Genomic DNA, 15,175 nt, shown 5'->3' with positions numbered 1-15,175 from the left:
ATTGATGTTACTGTGTCATTTGAATTGTACATTTAATATACATGGGGGGTGGGGGGGGGGATAAATAAAGCATACAGCATACTGTTTTTACAGCTGCATGCATGTTTGCAATGATGTAGCTCATGCATGGGTTATGCAGCACGTCAAAGTATTTTCACATACTGATGTGTATTTTTGCCCTATGGTATGACGTCGTATTGATGTTTGTGTGTCAATTGAATTGTACATTCAATACACCTGCACCTTGTTGAAATATTCTTTTATACATGTAGCCTTTTTTTTTTTTAAATATACATGTATGTATTATTTATATGTGAACATAAAATGTGAGGGGACATAAAAAAAAACATGTTGATGCTATCAAATATGTGCTGACATGCAAACAAAAATGTACACACACACACACACACACACACACACACACACACACACACACACACACACACACACACACACACACACACCCTTGTCAGGTTCGGCACGGCACCAAACCATAAAGGAGTTCATTGCAGATATAATGGTGTCGGGCGTGCGCCAGCAGATTGCAGAATCTAACTTGGCGAGCAGGAAGCAGGGATCGTCGTTCGTCTCCATCCCTCTTAAATCACCGGTCATAACACGTGCCATTAGTTCGCCTAGCGAGATTCAATCAGCGGCACTCACAAAGCCAATGCCTGACACACACTGGATGGCAAGTGCTTTTGTCAGGCGCGCCGCTAAGGAAATTGCACACACTGTGATTCTGTGATAGCATTGTTTTTAGCCCCGCATGGAGAAAGGGAAAGAAAGAAGTAAAAGAAAAAAAAAAACGAATCTATTTGGAGCAAATCTAATCTGCCTAATCTCCTTTTTAAAGGTGGGGAACAAGGGGTGGAGGCTGGTTTCCGAAGGGGTGGTGCCGCCTTGCTTTCCAGGGGCTGTATGCTATCTGGGAGGGCGTAGGAGGAAATGACTGTGGGCGAGGGGATATTAAACTCCAATTGGTGAACAGCGATAAGCATCCACATTTGGCGATTGATTTCGGCATCGTATCAACTAAATCACCCCTAATTCACTGGGATGGGCCTGTTTGTTGGTGCACAATGTCCGGCACTGCCCACCAGTCGCTCTGCATTTCTTGCATTGATTGGCGTCATTTTGATGATGACAACATTGCGACCGCTAACCTTGAGCTAACAGACAACAATATGCATATTAACTGAAAGAGCAAAAAGACAAGGTGACACATATACTACTATACTGCTATGCTACTGTTATAAAATCAGCAATTATTATATACAATTAGAGTAGAGGGGGGATGAAAACACAAAGGCAAACCAACCATGAAAAATAAAACCTGACAAAACAAGAACACAGTGAAATGCTATTACTGCTGCAGTGCAGAACAAAAAAGTTAGTTATGTCCTCAAGGTGCAAATAATGTAAATTCGTCCTCACAGAAGCAGGCCGGTATGAGGCCTGTGAATGAAGGTAATTTGTCAGGTGATTGGAAATAGTGTATCTTAGCAACTAGCCTCGAAGAGCACAGACAGTGACAGTGGTTGGTCACAGGATGAATCTCCTCTCTCTATCTCACTCTCTTTGTCCCTCTGTCAATCTCTCTCGCTCTCTCCTACTATGTTTCTCTCTTTCTCTGAGTGTCTCTACTCTCATTGTCACATTCTGTGTGTATGTCTCTTCTCTGTTTGTCTCTCTCTCATGTCTCTCTCCTGCTCCCTCTCACTCTCTGTGTGTCATTCTCTTCCACTCTCTACCTTTCTCTCCCATTATCTCTCTCTCTCCTTCTGTGTCGCTCGCCTTCTGTGTATTTCTCTGCGTGTCTCTCTCTCTCTCTCTCTCTCTCTCTCTCTCTCTCTCTCTCTCTCTCTCTCTCTCTCTCTCTCTCTCTCTCTCTCTCTCTCTCTCTCTCTCTCTCTCTCTCTCTCTCTCTCTCTCTCTCTCTCTCTCTCTCTCTCTCTCTCTCTCTCTCTCTCTCTCTCTACAGACGTAGCTTCACCGCCACCGTAGCGCGCAGGCACCCATAGCCTCAGTGTAAATGGCAAACCATCTGTGTGGTCAGGGGAGAGGAGCCTGTACATCCCCCACCTGGACACCACAGCACAGGAATTAATTATTAACGCTTGAGATTCCCAAACACAAGGAGACAGACGGGACTCCCCCCCCCCCCCCTCCCACCCCATCGGTGCGGTTTCCCTTAGAGATGGGTGCTTTCTTACGGCAACTTGGACAAACATTGCAACCCATATTTCGGTTTCTGTTTTCGTTTAGCACACATTTGAATTGGGCCTTGATAGCGTTTGGGGGTATCTTCTCAGACAGAGGACTTCTGGTTCAGCAGGCCTGTCCGTCGGCGACATCCTCATGCGTGGGTTCAAGTGCTGATGGAAACGACGGGCAGCCAAGTGAATTATAAAATGTCCTGGAATTAGTGATATTCTATTCTGATCGTCCCAACTAGGCCGTCACATTATCGATTTATTTTTCTCAGGTCAGCCTTTGTGTGAAAAAAGGGCTGGGAAACTGGCGTGACATCAGCCATGGAGTTCCACTGAGCGCGGCTGCCGTTCAGACGTGAGTGTAATATCACTGTAGCCACTGGACAATGGCCTCAGTGTGCTGCGCGTCTCCCTCCCACCCAACAACTCCTGCACAGTGACACCTTGAGCCACTTAGTGGACAAACAGCTTGGCTGAGGGTGGTTCATTGTTATCATCATGAACACACTTCATTTGTACAGCACCTTGTTGAAACAAAGTCTTCAAAGGGCTTTAGTGTGGATGATCAAAAAACGGTTTCAAGCTGGGAAGAGGAAGGAGGGGAGCAGTCGAATAGCCCAAAAAATAAATGAATGGAGCCGAATTTAACCCAGAATCTTTTAGCTGGGATTCAAACAGCCCTAGTACCTCTAGTTGATCCCCCTCCTACAAAGAGATTGATGCAAACTGCTGTAACTTGTAATGGACAGTCTCTGACAGGTGACTAACGCGCAGTAAACAAGGATATTGGAAAAACGACTATGATCTCAGAAGTGCTGCTCCTTGATGGAGGAATTATTATCAGCATTCAGAACACACCGAATCGATACGGATCACTATAAAGACCCATGTTAAAGAACACAATCCATTATGGAGAAATGGCAGAGCAACATCCCGGAATCATTCATGCTTTTCAATGTTCATGTTTCGGACATTGTTAGAACATACATTTCTGTAATGTGATTGATGTGTTTTTGCTTTGTGTGTGTTTGTGTGTGCGTGTGTGTGTGTGTGTGTGAGAGATTGTGTCGAATAAATGGAGATTTCTTGAGAGTAGATGTAGAGGGACTGCTGCTTGAAAGGATGAAAAGGAGATTTACTACACCTGCTGTTTCCGTGCGGAGGCAGAGACAGACACCATAATGACAATGCTCAAGGAAGAGTCTTCCCGCCACAGGTTGCCGGAGGCAACCACTCACACACTTTCCCCCATAACTCATCATAATGAGAAACCTCCTCCCTAAAACGCCTTAATATACGAGAGCTGAAAGCCTTTTTAAGAATGAGGTATCTTCCATTCGAGAGGAGGGAAAAAATTGTAGCCTACTCGCGACGAAATGATCAGCCCTGAGACAACGAAGCTCATAAAATACTATATTATAAAACATTATCATTAGGTTTGCTGCACCGTTCATCCATTAGAGAGAGAGCCATATTCATAAAGATACCTCGTTCACTTTCTTTCTCTTAGATCTTCATATTGAAATATACGATTCGCGATCAAATCCCTCAAATGCTACTATTTTCCTTTATACATAGAGATTGGTGCCCGACTTGGTAATTAGATAACCTGATTGTTCGCTCAAGCTAATGGAAAAGCTTTATTCCACTTGCTCCTGACGGCACGCCTGCTAATTATGCAAGCTAAAGTGACCCAACCGACACGTGATTTTTCATCATTTGAGACACTGTAAGTCAGGTTGTGGGTAACATAAGGGAGGGAGCGGGGTGATTAATCAAACAACTTCACAAGGCATGCGTGACAGCTATGCACCATGCATCGCACATTCAAACCACTCAATTAAACCCAGAGCCAGAGACAAAGAGAGAGCGAGAGACGGACTCTAAAAACGATGGAACAAGGTGTATAGAAACACCTGCTGTGTCTCTTGACAAAAGGGTTGGCTTATTAAGAGTTCGCGGAGTCTAAACACTCACTGGCAGGAGACAGGAATCACTATTGAACAGTCCGTGATTGGTGGTGGGGGGGGGAATTGATCTATCTCGGGAAATGATTTCTCCTTGCGTTGAGTCTTCGCTTAAAACAACAACAGAAATCAATGCACCATTCTTGTACATTGAGGCTGAAGCCTTGCAAAGGTGAATGGAAGACGCGGGCCCACGTCGGAAGATATACAAATCCAGGGCCATGTCCATGTGCAAAATAATCAGTGAACTAAACACCAGCCTAGGTATCTCACACGCCCCCACTCTCTCTTCTCAGACACCATATTTCAACCCGTCTCTCAGATGCAGCATCCTTTTGCTTTGCATACGACGTTCCTCGGTTTCCATTTACGACCCAGGACGTTTCTCCATTCCCTCTCCTTTATTTCTTTCTCTCTTCCTCCTCCTCTCTCTCCCCTCGTCTCTTTCCGCTCCCCAGTTGATATACCTTCCCCGCCAATCAGGCCTAGGTGTTGTGGCACTTGAGGGCCACCGTAGGGGTGAACCGATGAGGGGCGGGCTGCTGTGATGGCAGTACAGCGTGATAGAGGTTTCCTAGCAGCAGGCGGGCCTCGATGGCTCCGCCGGTTGCTAATGAAGACTTTTCTCCGGCGCTGTGCAGTCACTCGACTCCACTGGAGACGATGTCGGAGGGGGAAAATGCCAAAAAGAAAAAGCGGCATTACTAGTTGAAGGAAAATGAAGAGTTGTAGTCGGCGGTTGAATCTTGGAAAAAGTTTTTTTTTTACGGCAATAAGAATAGTCGGGTTTTATGGTATCATAGGGACATTTTATGAAGTGTTTTACACAAGCAGCTCCTCTGAACTGGAAGATATATGGGGGTTCTTTTGATATTATGTGTGGTACTGGGAATAAGGAGAAACACCGCGCGACGCGCGTAGATCCAACCAGCGGTTTTCTAAAACAGTTTTTTCGCAAATCTGAAAAATAACTGGACAAACGTTCCAATATACTGAGACATTCTCTTCGGGGAATCGTCGAAAGGGCACAGGTGGAATGCAGCACTAAACAACTTGTTTAGGAACGGACTGTTATAGATGTGCAATCTGTGTAGCACCGAATGGGTCGGCCGGAAAAATAACTATCCATTACTCACATTTTACAAACCCCCCCCTGCTGTTCTCCCACAGCGTTGCAGCTTATCACCCCCCCCCCAGAGGGCAGTTCATTGGAGCTTCCAACCCTCATCTCTCACCAGGCTTAACGTCCCTGCTATTTCTTTATTTATTTTTAGCCTTTTTATATCTCCCAAATTGGAGGATATGTCCGCTGTAATTTTCGAAATATAAATAAATAGTGTAACTCAATTACCTCCACTTTTGCCCTTTGGTGGGATCTGTGTTTGTGTTTGTGTGTGTGTGTGTGTGTCATATCACTGCTCAGCACAACACAGCCCAGTCGGGGGGGGCGAGGCTCACAGATAAGTATTAGGAGCCCACGTTTGTGATTAAACGTCGCCCCACGACCACGCTGGCTCGTCCTTGGCCTCGTCCTTTGAGACTTTCACTTCGGGGGGAGTTTCGACAACAAGTTTTGTCGCCGCAGTCGTGGCATTGTGCAAGGTCGTTAGGGGCCGTGAGGTTTATTTTGTTGTATTTATATTGTCCTTAATTTGCAAACTAAAGCATGAACGTATCAGGGTATCTGTTTGTGTGTTATTGACAAAGTCTTAGTCTCAGTCACTCGCCTTGCTCACTCTCGCTTTCGTGCTCTCTAACTCTCTCTCGCTCTCTCTCTCTTTCTCCCCCCTCTCTCTCTCTCTCCCCCCCCCCCTCTCTCTATCTCTCTTTCTCGCTCTCTCTCTCGCTCTCTCTCTCTCCCCCCCCCCATCTCTCTCTCCCCCCACCCCTCTCTCTATCTCTCTCTCTCTCTCTCTCTCTCTCTCTCTCTCTCTCTCTCTCTCTCTCTCTCTCGCTCTCCCCCCCCCCCCCCCCTCTCTCTCTCTCTACAATAGAGACATAAATAGACAGGTTAATGAGGTGCAGGTGTGCCTTGTCGCAATCGTCTGCACCTTTGCTGTCATCACTCCACCATCTCCCTCCCTTCCTCCTCACCCTCCACACCCTCCTCCCCACCCCCCTCCACCCCCCCCTCCACCTCCCTTCACACCCTTGTGCGTGCTTCGGCAAAGTTTTCACATCAACTTCACTTAAGTGCTTTCATTTTCTTCCTTTCACCGGTTTAATTGTGCTGCCTTGTTCTTGTTAAGTTCGCCCTCCTCTCGCGCGGTGAAGTAAACTGAAGAGAATCCGGGGGAAACGTATTATCAAATGGATTTAATGAATCAGTAATCACAGCATGTACAGACACGCTCTTCAGATGCACAAGCTAATGTAGCCAAGTCTGTTGGCGATAACGTAGCTAACCTAATTTGATTTAGTAACATATGTTAATATTTTAAAATTAACTCTTGGAAATTGATTCACATATGCTATTTGATCACGTTGATTAATCATGTGTATGACTTTGTTTCTTTTATCAGTGTTTAGGCGTTCCAGATGGCAAAAATCTCACTATATTGGATGATGGTACACAGCAGTAACAAGCAATTAGCCAACCGAAGAATGTACATTTACAACTAGCCTAGCATTACCTCAGTACCCTGAATCTATTTGACAAGTAGGATTATATGTTAGGGGAACAGTTATGCTAGCCTTTCGAACTGCTTCAGGGAACTGCAGCAGTGGCTCAGGAGTCTGGCCTGTGGTCACAGGAGGGTTCCTGGATCGATCCCCAGCTCCTCCTTGCTTTGTGTTGAGGTGTCTCTGAGCAAGACGCCTAACCCTGACCGCTCCCGACGAGCTGGCTGTTGCCTTGCACGGTTAGCACTGCCATCGGTGTATGAATGGGTTAATGTGAGGCGATAATTGTAAAACATTTTGCGGGGGCCAAATATCTGATCTGAATGCGTTATAATGCATTCTGTTGAACCATTAAACCTATGTGTGGCAAAATGGGGATCTACAACAGCAACGCCATTTCCTTGAATATGTTGCAGCGTTGGTGTTTTTACTAATCTTATTCCGAATAACAGCCCCGGGCCGTGGACACAAGAAACATCTCTCTTTGCATCGACATCTCAACAATGTAGATGAGAGAGAGATTCAAAACGCAAGGCCAATAGAGACCTCAAACCCTAGACCTGGGGTGCCAATGGTCCAACTGGTCCTGTTTGCTTTTTCCGTGGAAACAGAGTTGATGTGTGAGCGAGATTCGTGTATGAAGCGGTAGGCTCCTAAATTAGACAATAGCCCAGTGTGACGGTTCCTCACACTGGGCTATTGTGTTACGAGTTAATATGGAGAATGATCCTGAATGATACCTAGCTTACAATTGTGGATGTCCTAGTCAGTAATGGCCGCAATAGGCCTATCTTAATTAGTCTTGTTGTAAGACCCTGCGTAACAAGCTTGAAAACGAGAGAAACTCACTGCCCCGTCTTTCTATTTAATTGCTTTTTCGCTGTATTCCCTTACCAGTGAACCCAGCATGCTAGCATCTCTCTATGTTGTATAACATATATAATAGAAAGCAGCTTGCATAGCATGTCAAACGGAGCAACAGCTGTTGACTGACTGATACGTGTGTGTGTGTGTGTGTGTGTGTGTGTGTGTGTGTGTGTGTGTGTGTTTGTGTGTGTGTGTGTGTGTGTGTGTGTGTGTGTGTGTGTGTGTGTGTGTGTGTGTGTGTGTGTGTGTGTGTGTGTGTGTGTGTGTGTGTGTGTGTGTGTGTGTGTGTGTGTGTGTGTGTGTGTGCAGGCATTTGTCTGCGTGTGTACATGTGCGTGTGAGTAAAGAGAGATTGTATCTTTGTGTGTGTGTGTGTGTGTGTGTGTGTGTGTGTGTGTGTGTGTGTGTGTGTGTGTGTGTGTGTGTGTGTGTGTGTGTGTGTGTGTGTGTGTGTGTGTGTGTGTGTGTGTGTGTGTGTGTGTGTGTGTGTGTGTCGGAAACCCGGCTCTCTTGGTAGGTGAACATGATTTCATCCGGGGCAGTGCTTCATCCACTCCGACTCCTGAGACAACAGTATGAGGCTGACAGGTTCGTCACTCGGCTGCTTCTGTCTGATGGCAGAGAGGCCCTGGGTGCCGAGTGAGATGAATCCTGGATAAAGGCTCAATTAAAGAGGCGGGATCGTTTGGCATGCCGCGGGCGAACCCGCGCCCGGCCGGGCTCTCGGTGGGACATGTCAGCCGGCCCCAGGCATCGAGTGCGGACCGTCAACTCAGACTGACGGCCTGTCATCTCTCCTCTTTCAGCCTCAGTAAACGCCGCCTCCCTCGCTCTGCTCACACACACGCACACACATTAACAGAGACTGGCGCGGGCACGTTAACATCAACACGCGCAGAGACACGCAAACAAACGGACGCCTACTAAAACTAACGCACACACGCACGCACATTAACACTGAGACGGTTACGTTAACATAAACACACATACAGACGCGCACGCACACACCCACGCGCACGCACACACAAACACACAGCCGAGCGCACGCACGCACGTACGCGTTCGCACGCACACGCACACAAATGAACAGTAACTGACATGGGCACATTAACACACACACACAGATATACTAACACTTACACACACATAAACACACACACATACACTCAGGTACCAACATCTACAGTCCATGCATGCATGTTTGTATATCTATAGATAGAGAGCCTTGTCATACGTACATTCTGTACATACCGAGCACACATAACAGAGAGCCTCCCACGCAGAAGAGGAGAGTGTTCAGTGAGTGATGCATTAAATAACACACTTCTCTCTCTCACTCTCCTAAACACACACATACAAGCGCCCAAACAAACACACAGAGCGCCTCGCATCCGACACGCATCTATCACACACACACACACCCACACAAACACACTCGCGTGCAAACGTGCACATGCAAGCGCAAACACGCGCGCTCGCAAACGTGCACACTCGCGCACACACACACGCACACCTGACGTCACCATCGCGTCTTGCTGCCTCTCCACAGCTCTTTTCCCAGCTTCCCCTCAGAGATGCATGACCACACTGCCCATGCAAAGTACACGCATGTCTTAAAACACAAACACACACACACACAGGCAGGCCACCAACCACAGTGCCACACAGATCTGTCACACACACGCACACACAGACACACACATTCACAGAGGCAAGAATATGTCTATAGGCAGATTTAAATTGGCGTTTACTGCTGTGCATACTAAGTATGCTCAACGGCATATGTCTTTGTGTCGCACAAACACACACACACACGTACACACACACACACACACACACCTACATTCTTAGCAAACAAATACATTTCTCCATCATATGCACACACGTGCTGCATCATATCTGTATAAACTCCACGACACAGACACAAAATAAATGGCAGAAACGTACTTCAACCACGAATGCACATGTTTGCACACTGGTGCACGGGCACATGCAGTCTCCGAGCCCACACAGAGGCCCCCACATACAGCAATTAGTGTGAAGGAGTTTACTGTAGTGCTGGTTGATGTCCTCCTGGTCTTAATGAGCACCCCCCGTCCACGGCCCACATTATATCCAGAACCCCCCCCCCCCCCCCACTGCCGCCCCGCCCCTCTCCCATGCTGGTCTCCCCAGTGCAGCCTCCCTCCCCAGCGCTGGGCTGCAGCCAGTAGAAGTGGTAACCTTGGGAGGGGCGCGGCGCCGCCGATGGAGTCGTCAACGAGCAATAAACCCCAGGCAGCGGCAAAGTGCACGCCAGACGCGGCGTTCATCAACGACCTTGATTCTCCGTCGGCCATCTTTTTTGATGCTCGGCAGCCCAGCCAGGAAGCGCACTATGTTGCCCTGCTTGGCTTTACAAAAGCCGGTGGAAGCGTTTTTAAGTGGTTGACCCAAATCTGCCGGGCTGAGCGCTGTATGGAGACGCAGCATGCCCCCCCCCGAATGGAAACCAGGGGGGGGGGGGGGGGTGTAGGGGAAGGAAATGGGAAGAGGGGTTTAAGGATTGTGATGCAGCACGCATTCGCCGGTCGGTTGCCGTTCTAATAGCTGGTGTCATGTGCATTTCACTGTCCTTTGTGCTTGGCTGAGCCTCGCTCTACGAATTGGAGCACCAATTTAGCCCCCCCCTCCCCACCACCAATCCAAAATTACAATGCTGAAGTGGATCAACGGAGGGTGTGTGTGTGTGTTTGTGTGTGTGTGTGTGTGTGTGTGTGTGTGTGTGTGTGTGTGTGTGTGTGTGTGTGTGTGTGTGTGTGTGTGTGTGTGTGTGTGTGTGTGTGTGTGTGTGTGTGTGTGTGTGTGTCTGAAAAAAGTATTCCAAAGTCTCTTTAAGTCTTTCCGTGGTAGACGCTGACTCTAGTTTGTACTAGAAACAAGCTCATTTAAAGTGCAATAAGAGAAGCCAGCCCCCCTTCCCTCACGTATTTAAGGCGGGAGAGGGTGTAGCTGGAGGCAGACTGTGTGGATGATAAAGCTTGGCTCTGACCAGCTTTACAACACCAAAAGAGTGGGGATATTTGAAGCCGATAAAAAGCATGAGACTTGATTTGCTTGCTTGGAAATTTCGATTTCATCCAACTCGAGAAGCACAAGGAACAGTTGCAGCAAATTGGACCCCCGTTCCGAGCAATGCCCCTTTAAAAAGCACTCAATATGTTGAAACTCCACTGCCATATATCTACGGGAAAATAAACATATGGTGGGTGGTGGTGGTGGTGACGATGCAAACCCCTTACACACCCTCGCATTTTATATCATAGGCAACATCTCTCAGCTGGCCAGGGGCTCCGTGGTGAGATGGGGCTTGTTGGTCGTGCCCCCACTCCCAGTGGTGGTTGGTATTCACAAGATTATCGCCCTCGACCCTCGAAGTCTGCAATGGTTACCCAGCAACAAGCTTCCTCATGCCCCAGAGGGGGGGGGGGGGGGGGGGGGGAGAGAGAGAGAGAGAGAGAGAGAGAGACAGAGAGAGAGAGAGAGAGGGGGAGATCGAGCGATCGATTTGACACAACAGGACTAGCTTTCACCTTGTTGTATTGGCGAAGAAAAGTGGCGAGGAAAGAAGAGGAAGAAACAGAAGAAAAGCAGTGGTCAGCCTCCAACCGATGTTCCAAAGCGGCGAAGGAGGAGAAATATAGTGGGAGCTGCGGTGGCTGGGAGAGAGGTTGTAAACATGGCCTTGGTCAGGCCCATAAACATCCTCTAGCTCACTGCACTCGGAGCGGGCATTAGATGTTATTATGAAAAAGTCCTTGGTTGCACTCTCCTCTTACGACTCCCAGGGCATTTGTGGGACTTATTAATGCATCATCTTCTTGAGGATATGTGCCCTAGCTCAAAGACACACACACGCATAAACACACAGACATACGCACACGCACACATACACCCACACACACACACACACACACACACACACACACACACACACACACTATCATTGTGAAGCAGAATTCACCATGCGTTGGATTGTTCACTCACTAATAGCGAGCTGGGTTACCACTATAATGAGACGAGTTAGTTTTACCTTACTGATGATCAAAGAGGAAGCTGGATCTGATCCACTGAGTCTTGTGTTCTTTCGTTCATCTGGACGGCGTGCCGCTTTCCCTCGGGATCGATCTGTTGTGTGGTAAATAGTACAACAGCGGTTCGATCCCGCCGAACTTGCAGGGACTGCGTGTGGTTGTGTGTGAGTGTTTGTATGTTTGTGTGGGTGTGCGTCTGTACGTGCGTGCACGTGCGCGTGTCATGTTCTGCCGAGCCTGAGTGCGGCTGCCCTAACTGAGGAAGTCCAGTGGCCAGTGAGTCAGCAGAAGTCTGCGGGCAGACTCCTTCTTTTGTATCTAAGAGCAGGGGCTAAATCTGGGCTGTATGAATCCGTTACAGCGATTGTTGATTTATGCTTGTTAGCCATTATGTTTATGTTTGTTAGAGGACACAACCTCCTCCCCATTATATTTTGAGTATGCAGACACCAAAATCCAACCAATGAAGGTATCCACAGGACTTTAGTGAGCTGACGTATTTATTGATCGGTTGCACCTGCTCTAATGTGGCCCCCCACTCCCTCTCCCTTCTCCCCCCGGCACCCCCTGCCCAAAAAGACAGACATTGATTCTGAGTTTGTATTGCAGACGATTGTGAATCGATCGTTTGCTCGGTCGCCTGGATCGCCTGGAATGCATGCTTTCTCTGTCTCAAAGCGCTGAGAGAAATCACCGTTGCCTTGTGTTTCCTCTGCAAAAATAAAGCAGGAGGATGCATCTTCTGAGATAATCAACACACAGACCCTGTTCGAAGGTTCTACGGTCCTAGCTAACTGAATGTGTTTTATGTTGTCCACTGAACTCTAAAAGGAGTGGAGTAGGTTGTGAGAATTTCACACATTTAGTCTTCTAGGACTTACTCAAGAATTTACATTCTGTAGAGGAGTTGGCCCCTAGAAAAGATCCGTGCTGGGAGAGGAGATCGGGGGGGGGGGGGGGGGTGTCATGAAGCAATTGTCTGTAAATGAATGACAGGGTCACCTACCACAGTAAAATGTTAATGCTGAGGTAGGCGTGGCTGAGCATGCAGGAGGACTTGGAAGAGGAGAAAGGAAGTGGCGAGGGTCGAATACAGGAGCAACCGAACGGCAGTTATCGAAGCAAAGCGTCACCTTTCTGCCCCTGCTGGAGGAACATAGCCCTTCAATGTATATCATTCTGGCATTGGCTGGGCAGCAATGGATTTCAATTATGGGTTCAGGATTATGTTGTTCAAAAAACGACAGCCAATAAGTGACGAATCTCAGGAAGCTCCTGATATATATATTTCTTTAAGCATTAATTATTAAAGAAAATTTCATAAATACAAAATGAGAGACTGCTCCGGATCGTTTGATCTGTCATTCCGATCATGCATTAATGCTGTCAAAAATGTGGTATTGATGAAGAATGCAAACAAGGTTTGGGTCCTCTGTGTGTCATTCAGGCAGCAGATTTACTTCACACTTGGCCCATGTGAATTGAGTGTGAACGCGAGGTGGAGGGAGTGTGAGAGAAAGACAGATATAGAGAGCACACTGGTTACAGGGTTTGTCATTGCACTGCACTGCCTGACCTTTACCCCAAGTGTGTGTGTGTGTGTGTGTGTGTGTCTGTGTCTGTGTCTGTGTCTGTGTTTGTGTCTGTGTCTGTGTTTGTGTGTGTGTCTGTGTGTAAGAATATTTTGTATTTGAATAAATTAACGTTAACACTACATTTAACAGTTTTTCTCTAGTCTGTCACTGTGGCATGTTGATGATGTAATTATGTAAATGTTGAAGAAATCAGCTTCTACTCAACACTGAAACTAATCATAACCATTTTTCAATGGTTAAGGCATGACGTTTTCAATGTAAGTACGGTGCCAGAGTGGATTAAAACAAGCATTAGATTAGCTTGTTTATCAAAAACATTTCTGGGGGGAATCCCTACGGAAGTCTGGCATTAGCACTGAATGTCCTCAAAATCCTAGTGACTAGCTTCGTCGATCGTTGGTCCTAACTTTTTAACAACTTTTAGGTGAGGCTTTCCACAGGCTTACGGCCAGACCGATCTGCAGAGAGAAACTGAACTTTAACTTTCGAGATCAGGACGGCCTCAGGAGGCTAGGCATAAGGGGATGAAGAGCGCTAAAAAAAAAGACCCTGCTTCTGTGAAACTACACGCAATGTTAAGCAAGGGCAATGTGTATAGGAGAAAGCTGCTGTTTACTATTGCATGTTTTAAATTCTTCAACCATCCGATTAAGAAACTTAGAAAAACTTGACAATTGCAAAACCCCGTGGGCCTGAGGGGTCAGTTCCAATCCCCTCAAAGAGGACATGCAGACCCCTGAAGCTGCCAGGGGGGGCTTGAGAACCCCCCCCCCCCCCCCTGTGTGTTATCTTGACATAATTAGCACGTTTTTTGCATCTGTGTCTAATATACCACTTTTCAATTCTTCAGTTTGGTTTGATTTGCCTTCTTTACCTTTTCATTGAATGTTTATTACTGTTTCACATGAGCCAGTTGAGGTCATTCCAACGATACGCAACCTTCAGATCCTCCTGACCTTGTTCAATAAATGCTGAAGAAATGGGTACAATTTCACATGCAAAGACATGCAGGGCCTGACCCTTACCCTGAACCCTATCCTTATTATAATAAAACATAGGACTAGAATTATGACTCATACATGTCCTGGCTTGTTTTATCAGCCTTTGGACAGAATAATGGAAAATAGGACTATGTGTATATACAACAGAAAGTGAAACAAAAACTGAAGGGCTGTAAATCAAATTCCCCTTCATCGGGGGACCCATGCCACCTGAATGTCACGCTGCGGTCATGGGGAGGGCGACGGGTGACACGTCATCCCACATCTAGCTCACGCCGAATCAACCGTGAAAGTGCCGGAGGGTGACGCTCGCGTCATCACCGAGGTGAAAAAGAGAGGAGAATATAACATGTTGGAGCCGAGGTGGCGACCTCTTCTTGAAGCTTTTGCGAGCCTCAGCGTCTTTTTGGTCTTTTTTTAAAGTACATTTCTCTTCCGAGGTTAGGACACTTTTCATTCAAACTCGCGTCAAAGAGAAAATGAACTTCAGCGAGACGAAAGAATGTCGAAAGAAAATATAAAGCAAAAATGTCAATTTGCCGTCGAGAGTCTATTCTAAATGTCTCCCGCAGAGCGGAATGTCTTCCATTTATTTTTCGACATTACTTTGGATTTGTTGTGTAAAAGTACAAGCCCCCCCACCCCCCCCCCCCTCCATGTGGTAAAGAGGTGGTCGGATGTGTCCGCAAAGACTTCCTGTGTGGGCGTGTGTGTGTGTGTGTCCATTGGTAAAGAGGTGTGTCTTTTCTTTTTCCAGAGGAATTGCATTAGAGAGAAGACACGAGGAGATTGGATATGACTCAGTGAGGGCGATGTGACTGGGGGTACAACTCG

Source organism: Gadus chalcogrammus, chromosome 8 (assembly GCF_026213295.1).
Source record: "Gadus chalcogrammus isolate NIFS_2021 chromosome 8, NIFS_Gcha_1.0, whole genome shotgun sequence".
NCBI lineage: Eukaryota > Metazoa > Chordata > Actinopteri > Gadiformes > Gadidae > Gadus > Gadus chalcogrammus.
This window is presented reverse-complemented; position numbering follows the sequence as displayed.